This window comes from Ictidomys tridecemlineatus, chromosome 7 (assembly GCF_052094955.1).
Source record: "Ictidomys tridecemlineatus isolate mIctTri1 chromosome 7, mIctTri1.hap1, whole genome shotgun sequence".
Classification (NCBI taxonomy): domain Eukaryota; kingdom Metazoa; phylum Chordata; class Mammalia; order Rodentia; family Sciuridae; genus Ictidomys; species Ictidomys tridecemlineatus.
In genome coordinates, this window is record NC_135483.1 from 60,403,994 (window position 1) to 60,420,579 (window position 16,586).

The following is a 16,586-nucleotide window of genomic DNA, read 5'->3' on the forward strand; positions in this document are numbered from 1 at the left end:
AGTTCAACACTGCAGAGCAGGGACGGAACACTTGGCTGATTCCATACAGACCCTCTTATACTTTCAGATCCCAAGGGAATACACTGCTCAGATATCTCTATTTTCAGATGGGAACTCTTGGCAAAAAGAAATCTAATTCATTGTATTACAGACAAGGGTTCAACTGGGGGAGGAACCCAAACTGTGACAAACAGAAATAGGGCATTATGTGTTTCCATCCAAGTTCCCTTAACAAAAGAGGGTCTTCTGATTTTCTTAGACAGTATTTTATAACTGCTGACAGCAATAGCAAAGAAATCCTCAGTTTTGTCTTGTCTTCTAATGGATGCTTTTTCAGGAATTGGAGTTTACTAATCACATAGACTTGAAGGAGAGATTGGAAGAAAACACTCACCAAATCACCCAATCATTTTTTGTGTGTGTCCGGGGGTGTCCTAGGGATTGAACTCAGGGGCACTCAACCACTGAGCCACATCCCCAGCCCTATTGTATATTTTATTTAGAGACAGGGTTTCACTGAGTTGCTTAGGGCCTCACTGTTGCTGAGGCTGGCTTTGAACTCATGATCCCCCTGCCTCAGTCTCCCGAGCTGCTGGGATTACAGGTGTGTGCAACTGCGCCCAGCTTCACCAAATTTTTTTGATGGCTGGTTTTTTGACTGTGCACCCAGAGCTAAACTTAGAGACCAAATTATGTTTGGAATTGCCTGGAAATTTTCCTATACATATCCAGAGCTATGTTGATATTTCATGCATGTAGATGTTTCAAAGACAGAAAACTTGATAACTCAAAGAGATCTCTAGGCAATACAGAAAAACACATGATTCTTGTCCTTGCCAATTTCCAGTCCCTTTGGTCTTGGGTTGCACTGTTTGTATCCTTGACAGCTGCAGAGCTCCATTAGCTGTACATGTAGCTGGTTAAAAAATGCCCCGTTCTATTACAGGAAGAGGAAATGAAAAATAACAATGAAAACCAACAGTGGGAGGTAGTACAGTAAAGGAAAAACTAATCATAGAGGAAAAACAAACCATGTTAAGTAACATACATAATCAAATATGGATGGAAATACAAACTATATCTCAACAGTAACCCTAAATGTTAATGGCTTAAATGCACCAATCAAAAGACATAGGCTAGTAGACTGGATTACAAAAAAAAAGATCCAACAATATGCTGCCTACAGGAGACTCATCTGATAGAAAAAGACATACACAGACTGAAGGTGAAAGGTTGGGAAAAATCATATCACTCATACAGACCCCGGAAGCAAGCAGGGATGTCCATACTTGAATCAAATAAAATAGACTTCAAGCCAAAGTTAATCAAAAGGGATAAACAAGGACACTACATACTGCTCAAGGGAACCACACACCAAGACTTGATGATCATTAATATATATGCCCCAAACAATTGTGCAGCTACGTTCATCAAACAAACTCTTCTCAAGTTCAAGAGTCAAATAGACCACAACACAATAATCATGGGAGATTTTAACACACCTCTCTCACCACTGGACAGATCTTCCAAACAAAATTTGAATAAATAAACCATAGAGCTCAATAATATAATTAATAATTTAGACTTAATTGATATATACAGAATATACCACCCAACATCAAGTGGATACACTTTCTTCTCAGCAACACATGGATCCTTCTCAAAAATAGACCATATATTATGTCACAGGGCAAATCTTAGCAATTACAAAGGAGTAGAGATACTACTATGCATTTTATCTGATCATAATGGAATGAAATTGGAAATCAATAATAAAATGAGAAAGGAAAAAGCCTACATCACATGGAGATTAAACAATATGCTACTGAATGAACAAAGGGTTACAGAAGACATCAAAGAGGAAATTAAAAAATTCTTAGAGATAAATGAAAACTCAGACACAACATATTGAAATCTCTGGGGCACTATGAAAGCAGTACTAAGAGGAAAATTCATTTCATGGAGTTCATTTCTTAAAAGGAAAAGCCAACAAATAAATGACCTCACACTACACCTCGAAGCCTTAGAAAAAGAAGAACAAATCAGCAGCAAATACAGTAGAAGGCAAGAAATAATTAAAATTAGAACTGAAATCAATGAAATCAAAACAAAAGAAACAATCGAAAACATTGACAAAACTAAAAGTTGGTTCTTTGAAAAAATAAATAAGATTGATGGACCACTAGCCACGCTAACAAAGAGAAGAAGAGAGAGAACCCAAATTACTAGCTTATGGGATGAAAAAGGCAACATTACAACAGACAATTCAGAAATACAGAAGATAATTAGAAATTATTTTGAAACCCTATACTCTAATAAAATAGAAGATAGTGAAAGCATCAATAAATTCCTTAAGACATATGAACTACCCAGATTGAGTCAGGATGATATAAACAACCTAAACAGACCAATATCAAGTGAGGAAATAGAAGAAGCCATCAAAAGACTACCAACCAAGAAAAGCCCAGGAATGGATGGATATACAGCAGAGTTTTACAAGAACTTTAAAGAAGAACTAATATCAATACTCTACAATCTATTTCAGGAGATAGAAAAAGAGGGAGAACTTCCAAATTCATTCTATGAGGCCAATATCACTCTGATTCCCAAACCAGATAAAGACATCTCAAAGAAAGAAAACTACAGACCAATATCCCTAATGAATTTAGATGCAAAAATCCTCAATAAAATTCTGGCAAATCAGATACAAAAACATATCAAAAAGATTGTGAACCATGATCAAGTAGGATTCATCCCTGGGATGCAAGGCTGGTTCAATATACGGAAATCAATAAACTTTATTCACCACATCAATAGACTTAAAGATAAGAACCATATGATCATCTCGATAGACACAGGAAAAGCATTCGACAAAGTACAGCATCCCTTTATGTTCAAAACATTAGAAAAACTAGGGATAACAGGAACTTACCTCAACATTGTAAAAGCTATCTATGCTAAGCCTCAGGCTAGCATCATTCTAAATGGAGAAAAACTGAAGGCATTCCCTCTAAAATCTGGAACAAGACAGGGATGCCCTCTCTCACCACTTCTATTCAATATAGTTCTCGAAATACTGGCCAGAGCAATTAGACAGACAAAAGAAATTAAAGGCATTAAGATAGAAAAAGAAGAACTTAAATTATCACTATTTGCGGATGATATGATCCTATACCTAGAAGACACAAAAGGGTCTACAAAGAAACTATTAGAGCTAATAAATGAATTCAGCAAAGTAGCAGGATATAAAATCAACACGCATAAATCAAAGGCATTCCTGTATATCAGCAACAAATCTTCTGAACTAGAAATGAGGAAAACCACCCCATTCACAATATCCTCAAAAAAAAAATACTTGGGAATCAACCTAACAAAAGAGGTGAAAGATTTATACAATGAAAACTACAGAACCCTAAAGAGAGAAATAGAAGAAGATCTTAGAAGATGGAAAAATATATCCTGTTCGTGGATAGGCAGAACTAACATCATCAAAATGGCGATATTACCAAAAGTTCTCTATAGGTTCAATGCAATGCCAATCAAAATCCCAATGGCATTTCTTGTAGAAATAGATAAAGCAATCATGAAATTCATATGGAAAAATAAAAGACCCAGAATAGTAAAAGAAATTCTAAGCAGGAAGTGTGAATCAGGAGGTGTAGCAATAGCAGATTTCAAACTAAACTACAGAGCAATAGTAACAAAAAGAGCATGGTATTGGTACCAAAACAGGCAGGTGAACCAATGGTACAGAATAGAGGACACAGAAACCAATCCACAAAATTACAACTAACTTATATTCCACAAAGGGGCTAAAAGCATGCAATGGAGGAAGGATAGCATCTTCAACAAATGGTGCTGGGAAAACTGGAAATCCATATGCAACAAAATGAAACTGAATCCCTTTCTCTCACCATGCACAAAAGTTAACTCTAAATGGATCAAGGAGCTTGATATCAAATCAGAGACTCTGCATCTGATAGAAGAAAAAGTTGGCTCCGATCTACATATTGTGGGGTCCGGCTCCAAATTCCTTAATAGGACACCCATAGCACAAGAGTTAATAACAAGAATCAACAAATGGGATTTACTCAAACTAAAAAGTTTTTTCTCAGCAAGAGAAACAATAAGAGAGGTAAATAGGGAGCCTACATCCTGGGAACAAATATTTACTCCTCACACTTCAGATAGAGCTCATATCCAGAGTATACAAAGAACTCAAAAAATTAATCAATAAGAAAACAAATAACCCAATCAACAAATGGGCCAAGGATCTGAACAGACACTTCTCAGAGGAGGATTTACAATCAATCAACAAGTACATGAAAAAATGCTCACCATCTCTAGCAGACAGAGAAATGCAAATCAAAACCACCCTAAGATACCATCTCACTCCAGTAAGATTGGCAGCCATTATGAAATCAAACAACAAGTGCTGGCGAGGATGCAGGGAAAAGGGTACACTTGTACATTGCTGGTGGGACTGCAAATTGGTGCGGCCAATTTGGAAAGCAGTATGGAGATTCCTGGGAAAGCTGGGAATAGAACCACCATTTGACCCAGTTATTGCCCTTCTCAGACTATTCCCTGAAGACCTTAAAAGAGCGTACTATAGGGATACTGCCACATCAATGTTCATAGCAGCACAATTCACAATAGCTAGACTGTGGAACCAACTTAGATGCCCTTCAATAGATGAATGGATTAAAAATGTGGCATTTATACACAATGGAGTATTACTCAGCACTAAAAAATGACAAAATCATGGAATTTGCAGGGAAATGGATGACACTAGAGCAGATTTTGCTAAGTGAAGCTAGCCAATCCCTAAAAAACAAATGACAAATGTCTTCTTTGATATAAGGAGAGCAACTAAAAACAGAGCAGGGAGGAAGAGCATGAGAAAAAGATTAACATTAAACAGGGACGAGAGGTGGGAGGGAAAGGGAGAGAGAAGGGAAATTGCATGGAAATGGAAGGAGACCCTCATTGTTATACAAAATTACATATAAGAAGATGTGAGGGGAAAGGGAAAAAATCAAGGGAGAGAAATGAATTACAGTAGATGGGGGTAGAGAGAAAAGAGGGGAGGGGAGGGGGGATAGTAGAGGATAGGAAAGGCAGCAGAATACAACACACACTAGTATGGCAATATGTAAAAACGTGGATGTGTAACCGATGTGATCCTGCAATCTGTATAGGGGTAAAAATGGGAGTTCATAACCCACTTGAATCAAATGTATGAAATATGATATGTCAAGAGCTTTGTAATGTTTTGAACAACCAATAAAAAAAAAAGAAAAAAAATGCTCCGTTCTACTGTGTGCACGGTGTTTGTGAGCTGGGGAGGAAGAGGTAGGAGGACAGGTTGAAGTTCATGTCCTGGTTGTTCTCTTTCCAACAATCTTTCTAAACTGAAGACATATATCCTACCTGATAAGGATCTGTATTCATATTGAAGTACTCCAGAAAGCCAGTGGCAAACTCACAGAAAAGAAAATTATGTGTCTCATTTACTGTCCGCAAACACCAGTAGATGTTATTGTTAGAACTGGTGTAAGCGCAGAAAGATCCTACTGTTGGATAGGAAAGGAAAACAAAACAAAAAAATTAAAAATCAGTCACCTCCATTCTCTACACTGGAAGCGTCAAGTGTTCTTTCTTAGGAATCCTGTGTTTAATGTTAAGGATGACTATACTTCCTCCCATTCTATGCAAATTTGCTGTGAAACTCTATGAAAGTGGAAAACAAGGTGGTGGTTTGTAGAGGGTGAAGGTCAAGTGGAGTTTGAGCCTGATTCTCCCCTTAGTTCAGTTAGAAGTCTCCAAACTGGGGTGAATGGAGATTGGGGGAAAAAAATATCAGAACATCTCCTGGTGGTTGTTTTACCTTGTTTGAAAAAGGAAAGAAATGGAACTGGTGCTATTACCTGTTCTCTAGGTCACGTGGCCAGTGGGGGAAAAAAAATGGTCAATGGAAAGACAGGGTTCTGCAGTGTGCAAGGTTTTGGAGAAGGCTTGAACCCAGGTTGGTGGATTCTGGGGTGATGTCATTTGAAATCATTTTAATATGTGATTGGCTTTGACCTGAACATCTTCTGTACCAGGCAGAAATTGCCTGGTACAGAGTATTGAAAAGAGATTATCAAATTTAAAAACAAATCATCCACTCTTTTATTTCCAAAAAGGCAAAGGGTACAACTTTGCTGACCTTCCTGTCAGTGGTAATCGAGTTTTAGGAACATAGTGCCTAGCAAATATTTTCAAAACAATTAGGATAGTCATACTTATTAGAATAAGCAAATATTCCTTGTACAGTATACATTTTGCAGGTATTAGCTCATTGAATCCGCAAATTAGCCTTTAGAGGTAGTTTATTATTATCATCTTCATTTTGCCCATGAGAAAACCAAGGCACAGAGAAGTTAAGTAATTTGTCCTGGTTGAATAGTTGACAATTGGCAATGTGGGGATCTGACTACAGGCTTATTCTTAACTGCTAGACTCTATTGTCCTTTGCAGTATAAGATGCACTAAATCTGTCCATTTAAGTGAAAAGGGATATTTTAAACAATGAGTGAAAACTGATTGTTCTAAAAAAAAAATCAGTAGATTTTATTTTTGGTGTAGCAGGTTCACAGAAAATTTGAGAGGAATGTCAGAGTGTTCCCATATTTCCCCATGGATATACAACCTCCCCCAGTACTGACATCCCACAACAGACTCATTTGTTAGAAATGATGAACCTACTTTGAAACATCAGCACTATTGTGATTGCACACTCTACGGGTTTGGACCATATATAATGGCAACCATCTGCCATTATATTTTCATACACAATAGTGACATTGACCTAAAATTCCTGTGTTCTATGCTCTCCTCACTCAATCTTGACATGTTTTTACAGAAGAAAAAGAGACATCTTAGAAATGGATGATTGAGAATGATTTCATTGTTATATGATTTTTTTCATTGAAAGCAAGTGCTATGTTATTCATAATTTATATTATTTTTAGTTAAGCATTTAGCTCACATCTAAATAAATTAAAAACCTGGAACCAGAACTTTCTAATCTGTGCATAAATCATCCAAATCAATATTTTAAATAGGATTTGAGCTTGATTTTATAAAATATACTAATATAATACTTTCTGATTATTTTGAAAGAATAATTGATGAATCTCAGGAGTGATGAGAATTTATAAGTGAAATTTCAATAAAAATGACTGTATAAGGGTTGGGGATATAGCTCAAAATTAGTAGAATGTTTGCCTCACACACATAAGGCCCTGGGTTCAATCCCCAGCAACACATACACACACTCACAAATAAATAAAATGAAATGAAATGACATAAAGACTGTTTAGTTAACAGTAGTACTTTAAAAAAACAAATACTCCAATTGACTCGGCATGCTAATAATGCACATCTATTAAATAAGCAGATCTTTCCAAGTTATTTTTCAAATCAAGGCAGTCACTAAGACCACATTTCCAAAATGATCTTTTGGCTCACTGCATTGTAAAGAATGACATCGAGATTGAAAAAAGAACAAAAGCATACTTAATAAGTGTAAACTACATATTTTGGGACCCCTAAAGGTTCAATTGAAAACAATTTTTAAAGATTCTTTACTTTTGTCTCTTTTAAATTTTTTATTTTGTGAATTCTCATAGTGCACAGGACAATTTAGTATGGTATAATTATAGACTGTGTGTTCATTTTAAAAACTGATAGTGGTGCATAGTCAAAAATGTTTAGAGACCATTGCCACGCAGGCACCTGATTCCCCCCCTTCTCTCTCTCTCTCTCTCTCTCTCTCTCTCTCTCTCTCTCTCCATATATATATATATATATATATATTTTTTTTTTTTTTTTTTTGCTGTTACTGTTGAGTACCTACTACAATGTCAAGGATTCAAGTTGGCACTGCTAATAGAAGGAATAGGGGAATAAGAACATTAAAATATGAAATAGGAGATAAAATATATCAAAGCGTATCACATATATTACTCTTCAAATTTTAAATTTCAATATTTACATCACATATATACCATTTATATAACACATACACATAGATATACATATGTGTTTACATATGTGTACATAGGATTCTAATATAAAATGTATTTTTTTAAACTGTGGTTTGCTGTGGGAAAAACAAAATCTAGTTGTTCCAGAAAATCAATATTAAGAATGTTGTCCACTGGAAAAAACACAAGTTTAGTTTAAATGAGACTTATTCTCCACTTTGCTCCTGAAAGCCTTATGTTAACTAGTGGTGACATCCAGTGGCAGGCACTGAAAACTTAGTTAAATTGACATAAACTGAGTTGATCTTGGATGGGATAGTTTGCTTGTATGCTTATTTATTTACCTAATACTGGTTCTGCATTTCCTTTGTGTCATAGACACGGTATCCTATCTGAGAATCTGGAAGTCCAATGGGAAGACAAATGTTTAAAATCTAAAAACAACAATATTAATGTATAATTACAATTATGATAAGTCCAATGGAGACACAGTAGAGCTCACTCCAGAGTGTGCAGCTGTTCTTCAGTCTCCGTGTGGGATTGATTCCAGAATCCTCCAAGGATACCAAAATCTTCAGATGCTCAAATCCCTTACAGAAAATGTCTGAGTATTTGCATACACACAGTGCACATCCTGGGATATACTTAAAATCACTAGATTACTTGGAATACCTAATACAACTGTGTAAGTAGTTGTCATACTCTATTGTTCAGAAAATAACAACAACCAAAAAAAAAAAAAAAACAGGTCTGTGCCTGTTCATACAGATAGTATTTTTTCTGAATATATTCCAAGAGTGGTTAGTTAAATATGTGGGTGCAGAACCCATGGATAAGGGGGGCTAGGTGTGTGATAGGGGATTAACCTGGTCTGAGGCCCAGGGATGATGTCTGTGAGAAGAGACTTTGTAATTGAGGTCTGAAAGGACCAGTCGATGTTTGACAGGTGTAGGGAGAGGGCTCCGGATGACTGAGGAAGAGAGAAGTAGGCCAGGGTGGGAGGGAGAAAAAGGTTTCAGAGTAGGACTAAACTGGAGCGTGCAAGGCTTCATGGGATATGTTAAGGATTTTGCATTTTAGTCTAAGAAAAAAGGGGATGTTATTAGGAGCTCATTCTGACTCTGTGCGGAATGGATCGGTGAGAGCAAGAAGAGTCTGGGAGATCAAATAGGAGGCCGGGCAGGGGTGCAGGTGAGGAAATAGAGGTTTGGGCAGGGTACCTCAGCTCAGGCAAGAAAGCATAGAGAGGTACAAGGACCTGCTTCTGGCAGGAGCCAACTCTAGCTCCCTGTTTTGAATGTCCCCTCTTTTGAGGGGCTTTCCAACCTGGAATGCACCAAGTTTGTCACTTCCTCAGAACCCCTGCTCCTGGGTTCCCTCTGTGGGATGTGGCTCCCTTCCATTGGGGTGACTTTTCTCCACTCTTTAGGTTTCAGCTCCAGTGTCACCCCACTGCTGCAGCTTGGATCTGGGATGTTTCCCAAAGGCTCAAGGATTAAATGCTCCTTCCCCAGATGGGCGTTATTGGGAGGTGATAAAACTTTAAGAGTGGGGGCAGCTGGGAGGTCTTTTGTCATTGGGGACATTGAAACCCTTGAAGGGGACTGGGACCCTGGCCCCTTCCTTTTTCTCTCTTTGCTTCCTGGCTGTAGTAAGGCAAGCAGCTTCTTCCACGATGTGTTCCCACTATGACGACTTGTCTTTCCACAGGCCTCCAATCACAGAGGCCAGCTAAGGACTGAAACCTCCCAAAGTGTGATTCAAAATAGACCTTTCCTTTTAAAAGTTGATTATCTCAGGAATTTTGTCATAGCAATGAAAAGCTGACCAACATACCCATCATCCCCACCCTGAGTCCCCTTAAAATTTTTGATCAATTCCCCATATCACATGATTACAACTTGTAATTAGTTTATTTATTTCATTTACTTTCTTTGCTCTCCCTCTCCCCCACTGGAATGTGTTAAGAAGGTACAGAACAAGGTGTCCTGTTCGTTATTGTATTGTTGATATCTATCTCAGAGCCGGGCAGAGAACAGACCTTCAGCAATATGAATAATCCTCAAGAGAGTCTCTAGCTCCATTTTAGTAACTCTATCTAAGATAAATGCAATAACTTTAAGAGTCATCTGGTCTTGATGTGAATGTGAATGTAAATGCAAACATGTAAATGCAATTCGAGAAACATCAAAACAAAATGGTAAAACAAAAATCCTGCTGCCTGGGACTTCAACCGTCTCAAGGATGGTCTGTGGATTTCCTTGGGATTTCCAAATCCCAGTTTGAGAAACAGGCCCCCCTGGACTCCAGAGATCATCTCAATCGGAAGATGGGAGCTTTGATCTACTCCATGGCTGGCAAGTCTTCAACTGGGAGAACATACCACAAAATTCTAAGGTATTATTTCTACATGTCCTAGGTAAATATTGTCCATAGATCATTAAGGAAAATAAAAACGTTAATTTAAAAAGTGCACGATAATTCTGTATCCTAAGGAATCAATGCAAAGCCAAATAATTTTATCAGCAATAGTGAGGGCAAACTCAATAAGTGAGAACAGACTCAGAACTTATTAAACCTTAATACCATCAACACCTTTTTTCTTATTTACATGTAAGCATCAAGTTGAGATAAATGTCAGGTTAAATCAATGGATCCTGCTAGCCACACCCTTTACTATATACCTTTACTATTTTACAAGAAGGATGCTGACACTGAAGTAGGATGAGATGAGGTGGGTATTGGCTCAGAGTTTAAGGCACCCCCACCGCTCTTTTATTTTCCTATATTACACTTGCAGTATGCATGTGAAATAAAGTAGAAACAAAATTTGGGGGTGAAATTGTCCCTGCATTCATTATTATTTTCTTATAGAGCAGTCTTACGTACAGGGTAGTAACTCTGCCAGGTGCTGGCTACTCTGTGAAACATCATCAGGAAGAAGAACCCTGAGAGAAGCTTGATATTAAAAAAAAAAAATACCACTGGGGGCATGTATGAATATGTAAAACAAATCCCACCCCTATGTGAAACTATAATGCATCAGGTCAAAAATGCCAAAAATTTTTCTAAAGAAAAAAATCTGGGTTTTAAAAAAAAATAATTCAAATATAAAATATAATGTGATGCTTTCCTCTTGAATCTCCCTGGATTCTTGGAACTGTGCTGCTGAATCCCTAGACTGAGTAACTATGGTATGGGCCATACCCTTTCTCTGCAGGGTGGCGGGAAGTGGCATTTAGAAGCAGCAACTTACAGTTCCAGAACGGGGCCGTCTGCCTGTGGTTGTTGTCGTGGGTGAAGCAGGTGAGGCCAGGTAGACTGCACTCCTCCCACTTCCTCTGGCGTTTCTTCTCCTTCCTCTCCTTCTTCCTCCGGCGGTTCTCCTTGAAAAGTTGCAGTTTGCTGTCAACTTCTTGAATAGCCTCCCTGTTCCAATAGAAGGGATTTTTTTTAAATGATGAAAAGGTACTTTCTTGATGAAAACTAGGATTGTTGTTGTGAGTCTTGCACCAACATTTAGATACATCCAATAATAGATGACCTTTACTTTTTACAGAGAACTTCAAAATATAATCAGCAATAGTGAGGGCAAACTCAATAAGTGAGAATGGGCTTAGAACTTATTAAACCTTAATAGCATCAACACTTTTTTTCTTATTTACATGTAAGCATCAATTGAGATAAAAATCCAATTAAATCAATGGAACCTGCTAGCCACACCCTTTGGACAAGGGGCTTAAATTTCTGGTAGCTCAGTACCCATAGAATCAATGGTTAGTTGAACCAGATGGCTTACATTAGACAGTTTTAAAAATAGGTTTGGAAAGCTGATTTAAAAAAAATCTTTATTATCTTGCTTTTTTTTTTTTTTTTTTGGTACCAGGATTGAACCCAGGGGTGCTTAACCACTGAACCACATCCTCAGCCTTCTTCTTCTTCTTTTTTTCCCTAGAGACAGGGTCTCACTGAGTTGCTTCGGGCCTCTGAGGCCTAAGAGTCTGGCTTTAAACTTGAGAATCTCCTGCTCAGTCAGCCTCCTGAGCCACTGGATTACAAGCGTACACCACCATGCCCAGCTATTTATTGCTTTTCCCACACAAGGATTAAACTTCATTGCAGTTCAAATGCTAAATCTCTTTTATGTGCAAATTCTGGATTATTTTAAAATATCCATGTGTTTCTTTGCAGTTTCAGAATTCAACGCTATAACAGGCTGCTCTTTAGAACACACTGACCTAATTAAGAGGGTCTGTAACTCTTAACCACTTTCCACAGATGGCAGTGTATGCAGAAAAATCCATTCCTAGTCTCCTAGAGGAGCAGAGTGTGCATGCAGGGTTACAGGGGAAGCTCCACATGGCTGTCCTTCAAAGGATTACAGAAGCCTTTCATGGTCCCTTGGTGAGGCTTGAACTATGTGTCAGGGATCTACGTGGATCTATCTCTGCCAAAATAGCACCATGTGAAACCTCAGGATCCCTTGCTATTTTTCAAGGGGCCAGCGGATGGTTCTCAACTCCCAGCAAACACGGAAAAAGGAGTCACTTACTTGAAGGGGTGAAGATGGCTCTTTTTACATCTTTTTCTTTATTGTATTAGCTGCAGGCCAAAGGGTTACAAAATGAGTCTTCATAACCTTGCATTTCATCAAAGAGTTCATTTTTTAAAAAAAGAAGCAACATAGATGGCAGGCAGTTACTCTGTTGTCACTATTGTGGCTTATTAGGACTTTAAAAAAATATTTTGCTTAAAATTCATGGCATACTTGACTTAAATAGGTGAGGTCATAATACTATGTTAATGCATTCATATGAAACTTGGTGTTGGGAAAAGAGAAATGAGCCTCGTGCTTACCACTCTAGCTGTGTAAAAATGGGTACAGAAAGCAGACTGAGGGATGGGTACATGCTCACCTCTGCTTACTGCAGCTACATTCCTCAGGCTTTATTCTCTTTAGTGTTCCCTCACTTCTCTCAAATTCTTAATTTTATCTTGCAGAACTTCAATCTGGAAAACATGTATTCAAATCATTACACTTTAACATCAGGATCTTTCTTTCTGCACCCACCCCACCTCGCTCTCTCTTTTGTACCAGGGTTTGAACTCAGGGGTGCTTAAACAATGAGCCATATCCCCTGCCCTTTTAATTTTTTGTTTAGAGACAGGATCTCACTAAGTTGCTGAGGCTGGCTTTGAACTTATTATCTTCCCACCTTAGCCTCTTGGGCTGCTGGGATTGCAGACATGTGCAACCGTGCCTGGCAACCTCTGGATTTTCTTTATAAAATACTTTTTCTTTTCACCCTGTTTACTGTGTTCCTTAATTATAACTATTCAAGATGGCAATTAATTTAAAAACAAACAAGGCATAGAATACATCTATCTCTGTATTCTAGCTGAAGTGTATTGGATAAACATTAACAGGTGCTGCTTTCACAACTGAATCCTTTTGTTGAACAGGTGTGTCGGGGTTTTTAGTCCTCGTTTTCTCCTGACCTTCCGGAGAGATAGGGAGAACATGCCCCGGCCAGGACGAGACAAGAAAGGAGAGGACCCGACTGACCGCCCACACTCAACCCTCCCTCCCTGGGGGACAATCAGACGTGTCAGGGAGACCAGTCAAGGCTGGAGCTCTTTTATTGAGGAAGCACACACAACTAATATAAGGCACAGGAGCCAATTAGGACAAAGGTCAGCAGGGTGAGGAGAGTTCATGTGTACACCCATTCTACAGGAAGTAAGGGGAGACACGAGCTGTCCATGAGGGCGGAAGTGTTCTGAGCCTATCCTAGAGGTGGTCCGAATTTTCATCATAACCCACAGTAATGCCTTCTGGCTGATCGCCAGGCACCATCTTAGCCATGTGCGGCCCCAAGACCAGGAAGTGAGCACCAGTCTGCAAGTTAGGTTTCCTTTCCTCGATCATAGGTTTCTCTTCCTCTGATGTGACGTGCCCTATACAGATGGTCAAAATATCACTGAGCCAATCACATTCTCTTCTCACACCCTGTTTTGGGTTCAGCAGGACTATCACTAAACCACAGGAGAATGATAAATACTTTGATCAGTTTTCTATTCAGTTTTTTAAAAGGTAATGCATAGAGTGGTTATGTCCCATGCCGCAGTCTGGCTGGGCACAAAATCACGAGCCACTCAAGCAGGAACAAACTTTATTTCTGAAACTCCCGCCAATGCCACGCACCACACACTCGGCTTTCTCCTGGGCCACACTACACCAACAGGGAAATCCCTCCTACCGCATTTCCCCATACAAAGGGAACTCTCCGGGATTCCCCGCTAGAGCTCCAAAGTAGCAGGCCTAGGCGGACAGCAGGGGTCTAATATCCAATTGAATGCAGATCTTAACATAATCACATCATCTCAATGGTTTGCTGGCATCACCTTTCAACCAAAAATGCCATGCGTCCTACTTGGCTATGGCTCTCAGCAGTCCCATCCTGCCAGATTCTGGCAAACTGAATCTGTATATATTTTATTTACTTTTCTGGTAAGGGGATAGAACTCAAGGGTGCTTGACCACTGAGCTATATCTCCAGATTTTCTTTTAAATTTTTACATTTTGAGATAGTCTCTTTACATTGCCCAGGCTAGTCTTGAACTGGCGATATTCCTGCCTCAGCCTCGAGAGTTGCTGAGATTACAGGTGTGCACCACCATGCATGGTCTGGACTTGGAATAACCTTACAAGGACATCATGCTGACCTCTTTATCAATGTATGCCTTATGATCCTTCCAGGCTTTGGCTGACTGATACAGTTCTCTCTCACAATGGATTGTATCATTTGGAAGAATAAAACACCTGCAAAATCCAATAACAACAACAAAAATAAAGACGTGAGAAATAAGTTCATATTCCATTATTAAAAAACACAAGAGATAGATAGCAAAGAGAACTTATTATCCTCAAAACCCTTTACTAGTAGGTAGAAGCAGTGAGATTGGAGCTGATCCCTAGACAAGCTACTGCTCCGGCAAAGGAGAGTGTCTCCTCTCTGTGACTGAGATCATCCTTGAGATCACCTGGGGAGGCAGCTTGCATTATGAACCATGAATTGTTTCCACCCTAAATTCAAGCTTTGAAAACCTGAGCAAATACACGTAGAAAAGTAAAGGAGGTATCCACAACCATAATGCAGATGGCTTATTTGAAGAAATGCAGAATTAAAATGGGAATAATCATTCTGTTTCATTCATTTGGCTAAAAAAAGAGCTTGTCTTAAATACTCTGTCAAGTTTGCTTCCCCCTGCCCCCAGTATTGGGGAACCCTTTTTTCTCCATTAACTTTGAAGCAAAAAAAAAGTGTTAGGGAGAGAGAGAAAGTAGGTGGGATATGGGTCAATCTCTGCTGTCAGAGAAATAAACCCTGGCCTAAATCTCTTAGTGTGTAATTCTAAAAACTAGGAGAGCCTGGAGACCAGTCCCAGACATAAAACCGTGGCAGAACTCACAGTACCCCATGTTCCCAAAGTGATGACATTAGGAAAAAAACATATGTCTTGCTAATAATGTCAGAAAGAAAACATTTCTTTATCAAGAAAGTAAGTTGATCTGGGGAGGAACCAAAGATCTCTTGAGTCCTTGAAAGCCGCAGGAGATTCATTTCGCTTGCCTGTCTGCTAGACTTCAAGGATCTCCCTGCTCTCACGATCTGAGTCAGGTCAGGCGTTTTCTGCAACTTACACCCATCCCCAAACGACACCAGTTTCTAGAGCTTCTTTGTGACCCCTGTGTTTTGTTTCTGAGGCCATGACTGTGCAATGCTGTAAGGGACAGTGACCATGCATGTGGAAGAGCCTCTACCAGCTCCTATAACCGTTTCCATGTGCTTCTTGCTGCCTACTAAAGGGTAAGTGCTTAGGGACAGGAACCCCAGGCCTGCTAAGTCAAGATGTGACAGAATCGCCCTGGCTGGATTCCCAGTTGATTAGCCTTAATGAGAAATTGAGCACAAAGCACACCCCTTGTGGCTTCCTTAACCCCCAGGTGTCCTGGAGGCCAGGCCTTGGCCCACCTCTCCAAAGCCAAGTTGATACCTTTTACAAAGTGCCAGCGGTGATGATCTGGGGCAGGGAGCCACTTTGATCTGAAACTTAGAGAACACCTAAACCTTCTTATTTGTGTGTCACGCGGACGGTGGTTGGTAGGCCCACGGCATTGTTGCTGTCTGCCAGCAGCTCATCCCCGTTGCCACCACCGGCAACCTGGCGACCTCCCAAACCCCTGTGGCCTTTGTCGTGATGCTTGGCAATGCTCCTTGGCTGCAACACTTGCAATTCTTCCTCTTACATATATATGTCATATTTCTCCTTCAAATTCAACAGACAAGGATCGTGTCTGCCGGGTACAGACAAATCGGGGCTTGTACTCTGCGATTGATGGAAGAGAGGTTAATGTGGATGATCTGATGCAGTTTAGGAAGGAAGAAAATGATCACCGGCACAGTGAGGGCCTTGGAGAGGGACATGGAGTACAGGCTGCTCTGCTCTGGGGCATCGCGGGGCTCCGGGATTCACCTTGGGAAGTGGGGC

General features: G+C 39.5%; 1 pseudogene; it reads right to left on the minus strand.

Annotated features, from left to right (window-relative positions):
• LOC144365702 (extracellular sulfatase Sulf-1-like) overlaps positions 1-16,586 on the minus strand; it is a 52,650-nt pseudogene that overhangs the window by 7,725 nt on the left and 28,339 nt on the right.